An 18,777-nucleotide genomic window follows, 5' to 3' on the forward strand; every position below is an offset into this window, starting at 1 on the left:
CATCAGGTTATGCAGGACACTCCTCAGCTCCCTGTGTGTCACTGTCTAGAGGGAATTCACCAACAGTCCAACTGTCAGTCTGGCCCAGACGTGGATTCCACAGGCAGCCAGAGGCACAGAACGGTTAAGCAAGAAAATGACTACTTTCTAAAAGTGACATTTTCAAACAGACAATTTAAAAAACAATTCTACCAAAATACGTATTTTTAAATTGTGAGTTCAGTAACCCCAAACCCCATATCTCTATATGCTCCCAATGCGAATCTGCACTTAAAAGATATTTATAGGCAGTCCCCACGTTAACCTATAGGAGAGATAGGCCTTGCAATAGTGAAAACCGAATTTGGCTGTATTTCACAATCTGTATATGTAAAACACATCAGTGCATGTCCTACCTTTAACATACACTGCACCCTGCCCATGGGGCTACCTGGTCCTACCTTAGGGGTGACTTACATGTACAAAAAGGGAAGGTTTGGGCCTGGTAAGTGGGTACACTTTACAGGTCAAACTGGCAGCTCAAAACTGCACACATAGACACTGCAGTGGCTGGTCTGAGCCATGTTTACAGGGCTACTCCTCTGGGTGGCACACTCAGTGCTGCGGGCCCACTAGTAGCATTTTATTTGTAGGCCCTAGGCACCTCTAGTGCACTTTACTAGGGACTTATCAGTGAATCAAATATGCCAATCATGGAAAAGCCAATTAGAGTTACAATTTACACAGAGAGCACTTGTACTTTTGCACTGGTCAGCATAGTTAAGGTGCCCAGAGTACCAAAACCAGCAAAAACAAAGTCCAGCATCCAGTCAAAAACACAGGAAGCAGAGACAAAAAGACAGGGGAAACTACACCAAGGATGCAAGGTCTAAGACTCTGTGTTAAAAAAGGAAGACTGCACTCATGTTGGATGCAGCCACTTCTCTTATAAGGACTGCTCTGTCATTGCTGGGATGGAATTTCAAACCCTCTTAGGACATCTTTGGCTTCTTGAAAGCCTGCCTGACAAGCAAGTTTCCTTGTTATGTCCTGAGGTGCTGACCAACATTTCCTTGAAGTTTTTCAGTTTTGAATGCTGCAGAAGGGCGGTTGTGTCTTGTGAGTTCGGGCGAATTCATTTTGAAATAAGGTTTGTCTTTAAGTCTGACTGACCTTTACATGCTTCATTCAGTAAGAGCGTTATGAAGAATATATTCGGAAGCGCTAAGAAACTCTATTGGTTGTTTGCACCCATTTAAAATGCCCAATCAAACATAAACCTAATTTCTTATCTGACTTGTAAATTCATGGAGTTGGGAGAGTGTTTGTCAGGTATAATTAACTCATGGTGGAAACTGGCTCATTCTCAGGAAAGAAAGTATTTCATAGAAATACAGTAATATCATTGGCTTTCAAGAAGCAGACGCCTATCGTTCATGTTTACTTCCTAATTTAATTTACAGAGAAACCCTTGTCTTCCTTAATTTCCTGTAATGTATATATGTTCTATCACTGGTGTATTTGAATTGTGACCATGGTTGGAGTGATCTACAGTCCCTTCTGTATTATGTTGTGTTGATTATTTGTTGGTGAGCCTCACCACCCAAAGGACGCAAGTCATCACTCACTGAGGGTTTCTTGTGGTCTCGTATCACGACAGGAGGAGTGGATCAAAAGAAACTAAGGAGTAAGGACCTTCTGATGACATGAACGAGCAAAGGAAGGTTGATTGAGGGCAGAAAAAAGATTACTAACCTTATTAAAAAGATTTGTCAATCTAGATTGAAGACACTTGGGTATGCCTCCAAGCATGATATTTTCCAGTGACCTTTTTAGATGTGGTATCTCATATGCCTAGTGAAATGTTTCCTCTTCATACATGAGTCCTGGTGTGAGATTGGATGCCTGTCGGGCCTCCATACCTACTAATCAAATGAAACAATGCCCATTAACGAGGTGGGATCCACGGACTCACAAAGAGCAACACTGCCCATGATAGGGAGCCCTATCAGGGTGCCTCAGGTGACAAGATGATCTGGTAGCTTGAAATGTTTTATGTTCGGTTTTCATGTTTTTGAGTGGCTTTATCTGCCCAGGGTTTATATCCATGTCACTATCAGTGTGCAGGGGTAAGATTGATATGTGTATGGACTTAGGGCCAGATGTAGCAAACAAAAAAATTGCGACTCGCAATTTGCGAGTTTGTGCGACTCGCAAAATGCGAGTCGCAAATCGAAATGCAGGCAAAACAACAGTGCCGAAATTGCGACTCGCACCCGGACTCGCAACGCAGTGTGCGAGTCTGCCGATTGCGAGGTCTCTTTTTGCGACTGTGCAAAAAACAAACTCGCAATTAGCGAGTGGCTGTCGCAAATTGCGATTAGCTTGTTAATTGATTACAGGTGCTGCAGAACACTCCAGAAACCACTCCAGAACACTCTGGAAACACTTCCTGGCACATGATGATGACATCACAGTCAGGAAGTTTACTAATACACCTGGGAGGAGGGAGGACCACACCCTTTTATAACTGCTGAACTGCACACAGGAGAAACAGCAGCTGCCATGGAAGGAACTCCAAGGAAGAGAAAGCTGAAGCTCTCTGAGAGGGAGCCGGAGGTGCTGACAGACGAATGCTGTCAGCACTATGACGAATTGTTTGGTAAATCAGCCCCAAATGTGCCTGAAGCCACCAAGAAACAGCTGTGGCAGGACATCCAGGACAAAATAAATTCCCTGGGGGTGAGCCACAGGAGCATTGATGACATCAAAAAAAGGTGGTATGACCTCCGCTCCCGGACCAAGGAGAGGGTGGCTGAAAGGCTCCGGGAGATGAGAGGAACAGGAGGGGGACCATCGTCTGTGCCACCACCCACACCCCTGGAAGAAAGGGTGGAGGAAACCCTGGAGCAGGAGGCAGTCTCCGGATTTGGGGACCTGGACACCTCACAGCCCAGCACATCAACCGGTGAGTACCATGTGACATGCCTGTACCCCTATCAATGCCATACCCCCACCCACCATGTACACAGGGGCATGCTCAACCAAGATAGCTCCATTTCAGGGTAGCAAACGCCAGAATGATGCATTATGGGAAATGTAGTCAAGTAGGCAGTTTATAGTCAAATGTTTATTAGGAAGTGTGCAACAGATAGTAGACACTGACAGTCTGTTCCCCATGTCCCACAGGTCTCCAACAAGACACCACCACTACTCAAATCAGCCAGCCCCATGAGGACACCTCAGGACCCGCCAGCACTCCCACCTGCACGGCCAACAGCATCCCTGCAGTATCCACACCTGCTGCAACTGTATCCCAAGAGGCTGCGCCAGCAACAGGCAGGAGTGAGACAGTGGAACTCACAGGGCAGCCACCGCTGCACAGGCGACGTAGGTCCAGGACATCAGGGCTGCAGTCCGGCCAACAACCTCCCAGCACCAGTGAGGCACAGCTGCTGCATGGTCAGTGCCTACAAAATAGAATTTTAGGGAGGATTAGTGGTGTGCTGCACCGCTTCGTGCGCAATAACCAGGCCAGCATGCAGCAACTGAACTCCAGGATGGACATGATATGCACGAACACTGGGGACCTTGCCCTAGCCATGAGGGAACTGGCGGGAGGACTACTGGCCCAGGCCAAGGGTGGGCGGCGCAGGGACCGTCAGCTCCTGCACAGACTAGACAGGATGGCCACATCCATCGGTAGGCTCGACATGAACACCACAGGCCTGTCGAGGAGGACAGTTGGGCTGCAGGTGGAAATGGGCCATTTCGCTGGGGATGTGGCTAGGGGCCTGGGACGTCTCACCCACATCATTGACTTGATGGAGGCACGGCATCTGTCTAGGGGCACAGGGGAAACACCCCAGGACAGTGAGGAGGGCTTGACAGTGAGCAGTGTCTCTGCCACTGACAGTAGGGTGCTCAGGAGTACCAGGCAGAGCACAGCAGAAGCACCAGGGACCAGCCAGGCTGGCAGGAGGGGCAGAAGGTCATAGAGATTACCCTGGTCCTGTAGAAGTGGCACATGACGTCAATGTGCCACATGCCTGGTTTGCATTTTCATGCCCATGGACATTCATTACTTGTATATAGTTCAATTTCTGCACTAATAAAATAGTTATTTTTGTTCCACTTAACGAATGGTGTTTTTGGTCAATAGGTGAGTATGGTTGGAGTTGACACGTACCTTCCAAAGTATTGGTTTGCGATGTGTTCCCGTCTCAGTCTGCCTTGATTAGCTATACTCCGATCCCCATGATGGCGATGTGGTTGTTCTTGCTCTTCATCATCAGGATCTGGGTCTGCAGGGGTGAGAGGTAGCCCACGTCGGGTGGCTCTGTTGTGGAGGATGGCGCATGCGACCACAATTTTGAATGCTGTAATGGGGGTATACTGGAGGGCACCTCCACTGCGGTGGAGGCATCTGAATCTTGCTTTCAGGAGTCCGAAGGTGCGCTCTATCATGTTCCTGGTCCTCTTATGTGCATTGTTGTATCGCCTCTCACATTCATTGCTGGGTGTTAAAAACTGAGTCAGAATCCATGGCCTTAGAGCATATGCACTGTCACCTGTTGGGCACAAAATGTACACTGTTAGGAAGTCCTGATTGTTGTGCACAGTGACCTGTGTGTATGTCTGCAAGGTGTATGTAGCTCTACCTAGAAGGTATCCGTCTCCAAATTCCTCACGTTCCAGGCGTTGATGTATCCCACTATGCCTAAAAATGTATGAGTCATGGGTACTGCCTGGAAACTTAGCTACAATGTCAGTGATGACATAATGGGCGTCACAAACAACCTGAATATTGAGTGAGTGGGTACACTTTCTGTTGCGGAAAATATGTTCCAGGTTTGCAGGGGGGCATATTTGAATGTGTGTCCCATCTACACATTCTATGACATGGGGAAAGTTGGCAATGCGGTAAAAGTCCAGCTTGGTGCAGTTAATTTCTGCCTCATTCCTTGGTAGGTATATGAAGTGAGACATGTGTGTGACTAAGGCATCTAGGAAGGCCCCGAGGAACCTTGACACTGCACTTTGGGATACCCCACCTGCCACAGCAATGACCCCCTGATAGCTCCCTGAGGCCAAGAGGTGCAGTGAGCATAGCACTTGCACATGCGTAGGGATGGCGCAGCCACTCAGAGTCTGGTGTTCTAGCTGTGGTTTCAGTAAATCAATTAATTCTAGTATGGCTGCGCTGCTAAGGCGGTATTTATCGTATATCTCATCCTCAGTTTGCTGGAAAAGAGTCTGCCTTGTTCTATATATCTTCTCCTGTCTGTGGCCCCTCCTCCTCCTCTGCTGTGCGGCGTGGACTCTCTTCCTCACTGCTATCAGGTATATCTCCTCCATCTTGAGTAACCCAGATGCTTTCTGGGTCTCCTTTTATACTTTGGTTATGGTTACCACCTGCTCTGAGTTAGTGGTAAATGGGACATGCAAACTGGGCTTTTTGCGACTAGTCGCAATTTACGAGTTGCAATTGCATAAGCTTTGCGACTCGCAAATTGCAACTTGCTATTTGCGGGTTGCAAAATGGGGTCGCAACTGTTGCGACCCGCAAACGGCTCCCATCGCTTTTTGCAAGTCGGAAATTGGGTTTTTGAATCCCATTTCCGATTTTGCATTGTCGCAAATAGCGAATCGGCCCATTTGCGACTTGCAATTTTTTGCTACATCTGGCCCTTAGTGCCCTAACAGTGAAGATATTGTCTCCTCCTTCCAAGAGTACCCAGTCTGTTTGTGGAAGTTACATAGAACCAAAGGCCCAAATAGGAGAGGTAAAAGTAACACACCTTCATTACATAACAATCATAATCGATGGAAAATTACCCATCCACAGAGATTACCACTCACTCATATTGCAAATATGCCTTGCCACCAGCAATATTGGAAATACTGTTGTGGAAAATAGCATCAGGTATAATTGCCACAAGTGAAACACATTTCTATTCTACTTGGTTTTTGTAAAGCGCATAGCTACCTTATGAAAAGGCTTCCCAACACTAACTCACCAACAGCGAAAGCAACCTATCTAGAAAAGATATATTTTCAATAGTTTCCCGAACTACCTAAACTTTACTGAACATGGTCATCAAACAACATTTGGAAACATTCAGTGGTGAAACAAATACTGCTGAATTTAAAATCATTTCCCTGCCAACACATCTTTAAATTTCAGCAGCAGGGATAGAGACCCTGCAAGTCACTCCATTATAGCCTGAGTGTTTTCTTCTGACCACGCTGATCCAAAGCTACAAACTGTGGAAGCAGGTTACCATCTGCATTCATTTTAAAAGAAGCTCAGAGGTGATCTTGTTGGCAACAACTCTATGATGTGTTTAGTATTTTCTTTCTGCAATGAGTATTGCTGGAATAAACTATTTATGACTGACAGTAAATCATTCTCCACTCCAGTTGTATCACTGGTGGTAACCCAGCGGAGTCGATTTTACAGACGTCTTACAGACTCCTCAGACAATAGGTAGTATTTACTTCTAGAGGTTATAACTAAGTAACACAAGTGGTATTACTACTGTCCATTATTTAGTGTGACTCCTAGGCCTTCCTTATGGGGGTCCTCTAAACTCTGGTGGCTAAAACTGCAGTTTCAAACTGTGGTTGTGGTCAAAGCTACAAGTACAAACACTGGGCGTGGCTAAAGGAGAAGTTATGATTTGTGGGTGTGGCTAAAGCCAGAGTTATGAACTATGGATGGGGCTAAAGCTGCAGTTCTGAAAGTGATGGAGATACAGGCTTAATCACCAGGCCAGTTTACATTTTTTGGGGGTTGTTATTTCTGAAATTAAAAAGAAAAAATACATATGGTAGGGAAAATGCCTTTTCGTCATATCTATTTTATAAGAAGGTTTGTGTTAGTGCGTGCAGTGCATAAAAATAATGAGCTGTTTTTCATTTACTTTGCTATAAACTACTGCACTGCAGTCAGAATAATGCGATCCGCGTGAACACAATCGGACCCCGATTACTGATTTCCCTGGACATTTTTGATTTTTTGTGGATCCTCACGGTCCAGCTCCAACGCACTGGATTTACCCCATCCTTTTATTTATCAAGATCTCTCAGGGTGGGGAAAATCCAGCCTATTACCCAGCCATTCACAATGAAGGCCCTCGTGTTTTTGCCAAACTCACCAGAGTTTAAAAACCACTCATCACATGACTTTGAAGGGTTACATTTTACATCAATAAATGATCATCACAGGCAGCACGTTATAAATGTACTCAACCCTAATCTCTTTGATATCGTAATCAAATTAAAATTCACTTCAAAAAGTGCCGTGTGGCTAAATCAATGTAATGTAGCATAACGAGTAATTAAAACGAACTTTCATCTTGCTTCTTGTTTGAAGATTTGTAATTACCAGGCTCAATTATTTTATTTAAATGAAGAACTGAAAGTGGATTCGTGGATTTATGAATAATCTGAAACAAAATAAAGTGAAAGTGCATGTAGTGTTAATGAAATTTGCAAATGTATTTCAAGCAACAGTACTCATATCAAAGGTGATTCCCAAAACATCTATGAGTACCAAAAGCTGGGCAATGGGAACGCTCTTTTGCATCCTCTCAAATGCCTTTGCGAATTCTGTGAATCCCTCATACTCCCCCCCCCGAAACGTCCATCTCCCTATTAGTAAAAGTGCAAAGGGGACAATTCTTTTTTATCAATTGTCTATTCATATTTCCTGGATATTACCGTTTTATTTCAATTTTAGATGTTTTGGGGCCAATGCATAGAGGCATTGAAGAGAATGAAAATTAATAATGCAGGTCTACTACTTTAGGTACTCTAAAATAGCTTTGTGGTTAGGTCCCATAAGCTCCTACCTGTTCAAGTTCATTGTATACTGTATTACCGAATAGGATATATGTGTGAGAGGTGGTTTCTGCGATAAATAGGGATGTCAGCAAAATTATCTTCATGAGCAGGAGGAAGTGCCTGGCGAGGGATCAGAGTCCAGAGACTCTTTGAAAAAGGGACACTCCATGGAGATGAGTGAGATGAATGTGCCTTACTACCATCGAGGAGAGAATGAACTGTTTTGGCAACTGCTGGCAGTTCTGTGAAGAAACAAACCACAGTCTAGTTTATACTCTGTGGGAGACAAGCTAGCCAATGCCACCAGCGAAAAAACCTCCAGAACGGAGCCACAAAAGATCAGAAAGACACAGTATAATTCAGGACTCCACGAACTGGAACATCAGGACTCTGTAAGAAAAAACAGACGGGAACAATCCACAGCAGGAGCACACAAGAGCGAGGATCACCACCATCAGAGTGTTGCAACGCAAAAAAGAAAGAAACTGAAGCTCCTTATATACCAGAACACAGGAAGTGAGCAAACAGGAAAAAGGAAAAATGCTATATTAAGTTGGGAAAATGACATAGGAAAACTAGGCAAAACAACATCTTGGAAAGTGAAGCAGTCCTACACAGACCCATCAATACTAATTGCAGTCACATTTACATATGCCAAATCACATTTAAAGTCTAAGGTTAGTTTTCACTGTGGAGGAATCCATTTAAATGATGGAAGACTGTTCAACCATGGTATCAAAATAAATGATTCTCAATGTACCCAGGGTTGTAGATTTCCCTGCAGGGGACTAAGAAATTAGGCAAAATATAGTAACATTTTGTTTTGTGTCAAAACAAAGGGGCAGGGATGTGCTGTATCTATAAGATATGTTGCATTCCACTCATTGCCCCCTGCACTGGTGCCCAAATTGTTGCCTACCACCAATGCAGGCACCCTTGCACCATGCGGTGCCTGAATTGCAGGGATGATTATTTATGTGCAGGAAGTGACACCGTCCTGCACATAAACAATCATTAATGGTACGTTCCTCTTTTTGGGTGTGCTGCAGAATGCAGCACACATAGAAGGAGGAAAAAACAGAGAGAAACTTTTTCATTTCTTCCTGTTGTTTCCACGTAAATGCTACCCCTGAGATAGCATTGGAATATGACACGTTCACAGATTCCGTGGGATTCCATGGGTGTTGGGTTTCAACACCCAGAGCAACACCCATGGAACACCCCTGTCATGCAGTGTTTGCAAGGTGGATTTGCATGACCCTGTAAAAATGGGCCGGTACCTTGGGCCACCGGAGCATCATCAGAAAATGACCAGGAGTAAAAAATAATAATATTGGAAAATAGTAGAAAAAAAGGCATTTGTGACGTGTTTATTTGCAAGGTCTCATCACAAAGGTCGATTTACAAAAGCAATATACCATTACATCTGCTAGACCCTTCTGCTTAGGGGGATATATGAGGTTGTAGGTGTCAGGCTGAAGAGTGTATTCACAACTCGAGAGAAGACTTACCTGAAATCCGCTGCTGGGCCCAGTCAAATGCATTGTCAACAACAGAAAGCAAAGAAAGACATTTCATTTTTCAGGAAGCCATCACAGATACAAAAGAAAGACAAACAATGGAGGAAGGATGTAAACGAAGGCAGGAGAAAGGGAGGTCGGACTTGAGCCCCAGGAGACAAAAGAAGAGTACAGTGAGCAACTGAGTGTGAACAACCCGAAAGACACAGACTGCGGAGAATAGAAGCCCTTATGGCGAGAACCCGTGCCATTGCAGAGACGAACAGAGAGTACCTGACAAGACTTCCTGGCATCCAGAACAGAGGGACAAGGTCAAGAGACAGCTGGAGAAACGAGGATCCTGCTGGCTACATGCTTCACCTGCCATGTTCCAGGAGGAGTATGGCTCAACCAGGTGCATGACTGTATACGGCTCCGGAGAAGGACGGTTGGGGAGGTAACGGGTGGGCACGCTAACTGAGAAAAGTGCGCAAAGGCCATCAAACTTTTTAGGGCATGCTAACGGAACTAAGCGCACAAACACTACCACAGGAAATATATGTTTTTAATCATTTTTTAGCACCAGAACATATACAGCAGCACAAGCTATTACCGAAACTCTGAGAGAGTTTTGCACAATAATAGGAAATGGGTCTCACAGATGGACTACACCAAGTAGTTAGGTCCCCGCAAAACTTTTGTTTGGCATTTCAGCAAAAGATTAAGGTTGAATCGTTGCTCTTCTGGATACCGGTTCCCCTTTAAGTTCCTACCATTTATTTTATTCTTACTATAATAAGAGTAAAGAGAACCAAATTAGAGGGGGATAGAGATTCTCAGAGAAGGTCAGGAAAAGACAGACAATGAAATAAACCCTATGTTTGCATTTATGTTTGTACATTATTAAATTTAATTGTAAATATTATATTTTAAGTACATATTGTTATTTAAAGTTAATATATCGTTTCATACTAAAAATTCGGTCTAGTTACCTATTTTGTGACAGTATTTTGTTTCAGAATTGCATTTACATTTATTATTCTGAATAGCACCGATTTTTCAGAGGACCAATGCAGTCTGTAGACCTTCTTGAACCCAAGAAGTCATAAAGCAGAGTAACCCAATTTCCTTTTCCCTACTTCTACCATGGCCTTCCATATCTTTGTGTATGTGGTCACTGGTTGGGGCAACATAATCCAGAAAAGAGCATTACTTCTGTTGGATCCTGCACACAAAATTTTTGCAACCTGACAAGGGACTAGGAAGCTGATGTCCAGATAATTGATGGTGGCACCCTCAACTACCTATGCTATGCAGGACAAAGCAAAGACCTTTGGCTATACATTCCTTGTTCGCTGATGACTAAAGCTTGTATGGAGATTGGGATGGATGGTTTGAAAAATATGTGTCTGATGATTGACTTTGCCAGGTAGATGTCCCGTGCAGCATTTGCATTCAATAGGGACTGAAGAGCTTCAGAAATGTATTGCTCCATCTAAAGTTTTCAAGTCTTAATGTTGCCATACTTGTTTGATATGGCATAGCTCCATGGAATCCTAGCCATGTTTCACAGCATCTTATTATTGAAAGGTGTCTTACTTCATTGGTGCAGGACTTCATCAGCTCAACCACAATGCATGTGCAACTGACACACTCAAGATGATTTTAGGCCAATGTGGTAAGATGCTAACAGAGGCAGGATGGTGTGTGAGGAATCAAGCACTGACAATGTCTGGACCTGTTCATGGGAATCCATCATGGGCCACAGTGGACAGCCAAGAAGTTTCCTGTTAGGGTGTGTGTATTCATCAGGTGAGTCCTGGTTAACTGGAAACAAAACCAGTGAAGTTGGTCTCACCAACAGGGAACTTTTACATCCAAAATAAATCAAATCCAAGGACCTCTGGGGTGCTTGGTTATGGGCTGAGTCTAGAGTGTTGGAATCACATTCATCCATTACCTTGAAAGGGTATAGAATATTTTAACCATACTGGACTAGATATTATGTACAGATTGTGGCCTATGGGAAATGTGGACTAACTCCCTTAAATGAGTAATATTTTATAAGTATAAAAGGTGTGGGAACGGAAGGTCAGACAGTTGTTCCTCAGGTACTGTAAGACATAAGAAACACCATATAATTATTGTGAAAATATTGTTTGGGATTACAGGAGGCAGTAATTACACGACCTATGAAAATGACAAAATAATGAGGAAAATGGTTTAAGAGAGAGGATGAGGTAAACAGAGAAAGAGTGTGGATGCTGCACTGCAACAATGGTCACGTTGTTACCAGACCTGCTTTTACTGTCTGTACAACAACATTGGCATAGGAGCACTGAAGTAATAGGTCCTGTAAGAAATGAGCTGTTAACTTTGATAGTCAATGAGAAGATGTACTATTGACAGTATTGATGTGAATGGATACCAAGGGCTACATAGGAACCACAGTGTGTCACCTAACATGTAATGACAGTATAGGGATTCCCTGGGATCAAGTCTTTTTTTTAAACTAACAGACATGGAGGGAGGAAGGCGTAACAAAGAAGACATGGGTGGTGCCATGAGATTGAGGCAATGGTCTGATCCTACCACAATAGTCATTTGTGTGATCACTGCTATGACATCATATTGAGTAAAAGTAAAACAAATGCTATACAAAATTATAGTAGCAAAAATAAGCTAGATAAAAAATATCTATTTTACATACAGTGTACAAGTACATAAATATTGACTACAGAAATATAGTGGTCAAAAATACAAAGATAAGTATGTATATTTAAATGTATTTAACATTATAATTAAACAATACTTTCATATTATGTGTATATATATATATGTATATATATATATATGTATATATATATATATAAATGTCAGTATATTCTAAACACAAATAAAAACATATAGTTAAAAAAGTGAAACACTTAAAAATAAATGTAAAGAAAAGATAAAAAAACTCATAATATAAATGAAGGAAATATTTAAGAATATATAATTAATAAGAAATGCTAGAAATATTTTTTTTCAGAACATATATGTTTGGATATAAGTAAATATATCTACAAACATATATACATACAAATACATGCATGTATATATATATATATATATATATATATATATACATATATAATCACTTAAAAAACGTTATAGTTAGGCTAACATTTTAAACGTACAAAATCATAGAAATTAAGAGGGACCCACCCCTGGGCTAAAAAGTATTTATTTTTTATTTTTGTCACTGAACCACAATAGGGTTGTGAATCTGTGGCAAAAACATTTTCAAAATGAAGAACAGGCTTCCGCGCTTCGTTATTGAGAAGCCTCCGAGTGGTGGGCCAGGTCCTGGGGCATTTATCTTGCGACCCGGCCCCCTCCTGCTGCTCGAGGTACCCCCACTCTCTGGCCTTACAATTATTATGCAGGGGCACGTGTCCCTACACCACTGCCCCAGGGACCACCACCTTGGGGCTTTGCACAAATATTATGCAGGGGGCCACACAGAGCCCCTCGCTACCCCAGGGACCACCACCTTCCTGGGGCTTAGAAATTATGTTATGGAAGGGGGCGCATGGACCACCCACTTCCCTGCGGACCACCACCTCCACAGGGCATTGAATACATTTGGAGAGGGGAGCCACCTGGCCCCCTGCAGCCCTGGGCCCAGCACCTCCCCAGGGCAAATCCCCCCAAAAATAAGGGGGTCAGTTTCAGACCCTGGAAGCCCTGGCATCCGCCATCTCCCCAAGGCTATGCAGGTTGGAGGGGGGGCTGTGCGGCACCCCTCATGGACACACACACACACACACACACAGATACATATATATAGATATACTGTATATAGCACAACCTTGTCCGCGATGCTGCCTGGCTTATATCCACCTCACGGGATGGTGCGAGACACGGGGAGCACGCAATAATCCAACAAACATTGCCGAACACTTCACATGAACACCAAACTTGCACTTCAGGACCTGGTTTCACTTTAAAAGTTTATTTCAGCAACATGTTTCAATCACAATGATCTTTTTCACAGCCATATTTGAAATTGTGCACAATCCCCTTTAAAAACCGTATGTCAACCAAAGTGAAGGAAAGCTAAAAACAGATTATCAAGTCTTGTAATATTCAACCTTTACCAGAAAACAGACTCATAATGCAGTGCCTCAGAGTCAAACACACGATTAATGCAACAAAAGTTAGCAATTATATCATTTATCATTGTTAAATTGGCAGAGGCGAGCAAGGCTCATAATAGAAAATAGTAATCATAACGCGAGATTCTATAACAAAGGATCATAATTACATAATTCATCAGCAAATTTGTTTCATAATAAAAACGATGATCATATCAATTGACATAAAAAAATGAGAGACGCCAAAACCACCTCAGGCTATTTCTCAAAGAGACATTACATCAAGTGTACATATAAATAACAACTTGTAGATATTGATCCACAAAAAGGCAGTTGTGATGTGAACTACATACAATGTAATATATATATCAAGTGACCAATACACATCAATGAAATAATGTCACAGGGAAGAATTATGAGCTCAGATCAAAACCAACAAAAAAAAAGTGAAATAAAAACTTTTCTGCTATACCCATGTCTAACACAGTGTGCACACATCTTACAGAAAGGCCCCAACATGTTATATGGCATACCAACGTACAAAAGATCCATGTTTTAATATATTACAAAAGTAAAGGAATAAAAGAGGGAAAAAATGAAATAAATCACTTAAAAAAAACATAAAGTTTAGTAATTCCAAGTCAGTTGAATGTCCTAGATGCTATTTAGGGTAAATTAACACAAGGTAGCTAGGGTCACATTTCCTAATGGCCCTCATGTGCTCCAGAACCCTCTTCTTCACAGGAAATATGGTACTACTCACATAAACGAGGTCACAAGGAAATATCAATATGTAGATGCAGTAATCACTGCTATATGTGATGAATTTGTTGATGCGTCCTGTTTTCCCAGTATGGAGGGGATAGGTCTTTACATTCTTACTAGCTTTGCCGGCTTTATATTTCCTGCATTTGTAAAACCCTTGTTGTTCTGTTAACCCCACCCCGACCATCTGTTGATTCATATGCCTATGCACCAAGCTATCCGTCAAGAACATGACTTCCTATATGCGATGGAGGGGTGACATGGCAACTCAAGTCCAATGATCGGGCCTGATTTAATGAAGTACCAATGTTTAAGATAATTTTCCTCATTCTTGAGGAGTCTGTCCTATAGGTGGTGATTAATCGTACTTGATTGGGTCCTTCCCTAGTCCTAACTCTATTGGTCAGGAGCTCATTTGTGGATTTAGTCCTCACTTTGTTAACATCTGTTTGTTACAGGGTAACCTCTCTCCCTGAAACTCCCAACCATCCTGTTCTACTCTGCTAGGCAAGACTGAGGGCTGCTGCAGTTGCGTCTAGTCCTCAAAAGTTCTCCATATGGAATACTCCACTTTAAACTAGTTGGGTAGTGGTTATGACCATGTAGAATGCTGTTGCCCACTGCTGGCTTTTGGTATAATGAGGTGTGAACCAAACCATCTATCATTTGGACACAGACTCAATTTCTTCATCACAGAGCTTATATGTAAAGGCCAAATTAAAAACATTCTCAGAAATGCATTTGAAAAAGTCACAAAATAAACTTTTGGGACCATTTATTTGGGGTAATTAGCAGTGCGTGGTGAGGGCGCAAGTTACAGTTTAGTAATAGTTCCTTGAAATAACTCTAACAGCTTGAAATGTATGGCTTTGTGCATGTAAATGCAGAATGTTGGAACCAGCCCTTTTTGCAGGGTCATCCTCAAAGTTTTGCCTCCTTCCTCCTATTTTTTCTGATCTGTTTTGTTGGCTTTAAGACTCTGGGCACTTTACCACTGATAACCAGTGCTAAATTGCATATGCTCTCTGTTTAAATTGTATTGGTGATTGGTTTATCCATGATTGTCTTATTTAATTTAGCAGTAAGTCCCTAGTAAAGTCCTGCAGAGGTGCCCAGGACCTATAAATCAAATGCTACTAGTGGGCCTGCTGCACTGATTGTGCCATCTACATGAGTAGCCCTGTAAACGTGTCTCAGACCTGCTATTGCAATGTCTGTGTGTGCAGTCTTGCACTGCCAATTCAACCTGGCAAGTGTACCCACTTGCCAGACCCAAACCATCCCTTTTACTACATGTGAGTCACCCCTGAGGTAGGCCCTAGTTCGCTCCAAGGGCAGGGTGGAGTGTATTTAGACGTTGGGACATGTACTTGTGTGTTTTATATGCCAAATTCCATTTTCAATATTGCAAGGCCTATCTCTTCCACAGGTTAACATAGGGAGTGCCTTTAAATATATTTTAAGTACAGTTTCCCATTGGGAGCAGATGGAGATGTGGAGTTTAGGGTCTCTGAACTCACCATTTAAAAATGCATCATTTGGTAAAGTTGGTTTTTAGATTGTCTGTTTGAAAATTCAAATTTTAACAAAGTGGGCATTTTCCTGCTTAACCATTCTCTGTCTCTGCCTGCCTGTGGAATTTATGTCTGGGTCAGACTGATAGTTGGGCTGTTTGTGAATTCCCTCTAGACAGTGACACAAAGGGAGCGGAGGTGTGTCCTGCATATCCTGATGGGTCTTTCTGGGCTGGAGCGGGAGGGAGGAGCTGACACCTGCACCTGAAAGGGCTATGCCTGTCCTCACACAATACAGTCTTCAAACCCCTGAAGTGTGTCTGGAGCCAGGCCTGGGCAAGGCAGGATCTTGTGAAGAACAGAGTTTTTCCTTTGACATTTGCCTAGTTCAAAGGCTGAAATGAGTACAAGTAGTGGACCCAAAGGCCCAGACTTTTAGATCATTTCTAGATCAAGAGGAACCTGTGCTGGCCTGCTGCTGCTGCTTCTGCCTGCAGAGGGAAAGGACTGGACTTTGCTTTCTGAAATCCTACTTATGAAGTTTCTCCAAAGGCTTGGACTGAGCTTAACCCTTGTTCTGAAGTCTCAGGGACATCAAAGATTTCACTTGCCTGGCTCTGCTGCTGAGAATCCTGATTTGCTAAGTGCTACCACATCCAGTCCCTGGGCCCTCAGAAGTGGAAGCTGGTAACCTGCGGGAGAAAATCCATGCACTGCTGTGTGCACGTCAGAAAACATGACGCAGTGCTTGTCCCGCAGCTGAAAAATCAACGCAGCGCCTGCATCACGGTTGGAGAATCAACACAGTGCCTGTTCTCAATGTGGGCCCTTTGCACAGCGTGTCAGAATTTTCCCCTGGGCGTCATAATCTTCAACATCACCGCACAGACCTGAGGCTGCTTTTCCATAAATCAATGCATCCCTTCCCTGCAAGGTAAAAATCTGTGCATTGCTTGCCTAGCTAAGAAAGAGCTGACGCACAGCCTCACTTGTGAGTAACGAATCGATGCATCGCTCACCCGTGCGGCTTTATTTTTGACGCATACCAGGTACTTTGTGCTAAAACAACACATCAGTTGATTCTATGGATTAAGACTCTTTTTTTTACTTAAAAAATGTATATCTTTGCTTTTGTATATTGAATTTTTGTTGTTTTGGTTTTGTTTGATTTAGGTTAAAAAAAACTGTAAGCTAGTGTGGAGTTCTTTTGTGGTGTTTTCACTGTGTTATTATGTGTGTTGATACAAATACTTTACACCTTGCCTCTGAGGTAAGCCTTACCGCTTGCGCCAAGCTACCAAGGGGGTGAGCAGAGGTTATCTGAGCTGTGTATCTCCATTACCCTGACTAGAGTGAGGGTCTCTACTTGGATAGGGTGCAAACTGACTGCCAGCAAGAGACCCCATTTCTAACACAGAACATAACTATAACATCCCTGTAGCTGTTGTTTTTTCAGTAACACTCAGAGGTGTTTTAACTGCTAATTCCTAACTATAACACCCCTGTAACCTTTGTTTTTTTGGTACATTTCTAGGTTTATTTTAACAGAAGTAAGATGCCCATCACAATGCACGGTGGGGTTGGGGGGGTTAGGATGCCCTCACCTCAGCTTGTTGCTCCTGCTCCCCCATCTACTTGCCATCTATTGTCCAAGTACATGCCCCTACTCGCTCATTAAGCCTTGTTTGGCCATTGTTCTACCATTGCCATTCCCTCCTGCCCTAAAAGGTTAGCTTGCTGCTCATCCACCTCCTCTCTACCCTCTATTGTCTTGATCCAAACTTTTTTTATGAGCAGGAAGTACTTTCACAGACCCCTGTCTGCTCATAAAAAATGTTTTGTGAACATTCACAAAGAAGAAGGGGTCCCTCTGGGACCCCTTCCCATTTGCAAATGGCTTACCACCTCATTTGGGGTGGTAGTTAATGTTTTGTGACTGGATTTCTGTCGCAAAAACATTACTGCACAGCCTTAAGATCTGGTATCTTGGAAGGATGCCCTCAACATGCCACTTCCATATACGCATCTGTACTTACTTCTGAACCCAGTTAGCAATTTGACAAGTTTGGTAATATATTACTGAATCACTGCTTGGGCTTGACGGATCGTAAAATGCAATTTCACAGTCTGAAAGGATCTAATTTCATGAATTGGCACCTCACCAACCACAAAACTGCTCAATACATGAGAGCTTTGGTGCTGTAATACAGATTTCTGTGTGTTATTTCTCATTCCATAGGAGCCTAGGGGAATTGCTTGTAATCCTATAGTAACATCAATCAATCAGTTTTTCTAAAGCGCAGCTACTCACCCATGAGGGTCTCAAGGCACTGGGAGGGAAGAGTGGAGCCTCATCCGAAGAGACACGTCTTGAGGTTCTTCCTGAAGGTGGCGAGCGATTGGCTTTGTCTGAGGTCTAGGGGCTGGTTGTTCCAGCTATTTGCTGCGATGTAGGTGAAGGATCATCCTCCGGCGGTAGTTTTTGGAATGCGTGGGATAGTGGCCAGAGCCAGTTGAGTGGAGTGGAGGGATTTGGCGGGGATGTGGAAGGAGACATGGTGGTTCAGGTATGCCAATCTGACATTGTGTATGGCTTTGAACATGTGGGTGAGTAGCTTGAAGGTGATTTGTTTTTCTATCGAGAGCCAGTGGTTGGTCCTCATGTACCAGGAGATATGTCCTTGGCATGGGAGATTAAGGACCAGTCTGGCGGTGGTGTTCTGGATGAGTTGCATCTTTTTGATGTTTCTTGTCATGGTGCCTGCACAGAAAGCAATGCTATAGTCAAGCTTTCTTGTGACTAAGGCGTGGTTAACTGTCTTGCGGCAGTCTGCTGGGATCCAACTGAAAATTTTCTGGAGTTGGTATAGGGTGTGCCAGCAGGAGGAGGTGACTGAGTTTACCTGTCGAGTCATAGATAGGGAGGTGTCGAGGATGATGGCTAGGTTGCGGTGTGATCAGTCGGTGAAGGCGGGGTGCTGAGAGATGTGGGCCAGCAGGAGTTGCCCCATGCTGAGGTGGCGTTTCCGAAGA

The sequence above is a fragment of the Pleurodeles waltl genome, chromosome 2_2, assembly GCF_031143425.1.
Source record: "Pleurodeles waltl isolate 20211129_DDA chromosome 2_2, aPleWal1.hap1.20221129, whole genome shotgun sequence".
NCBI classification, from domain to species: Eukaryota; Metazoa; Chordata; class Amphibia; order Caudata; family Salamandridae; genus Pleurodeles; species Pleurodeles waltl.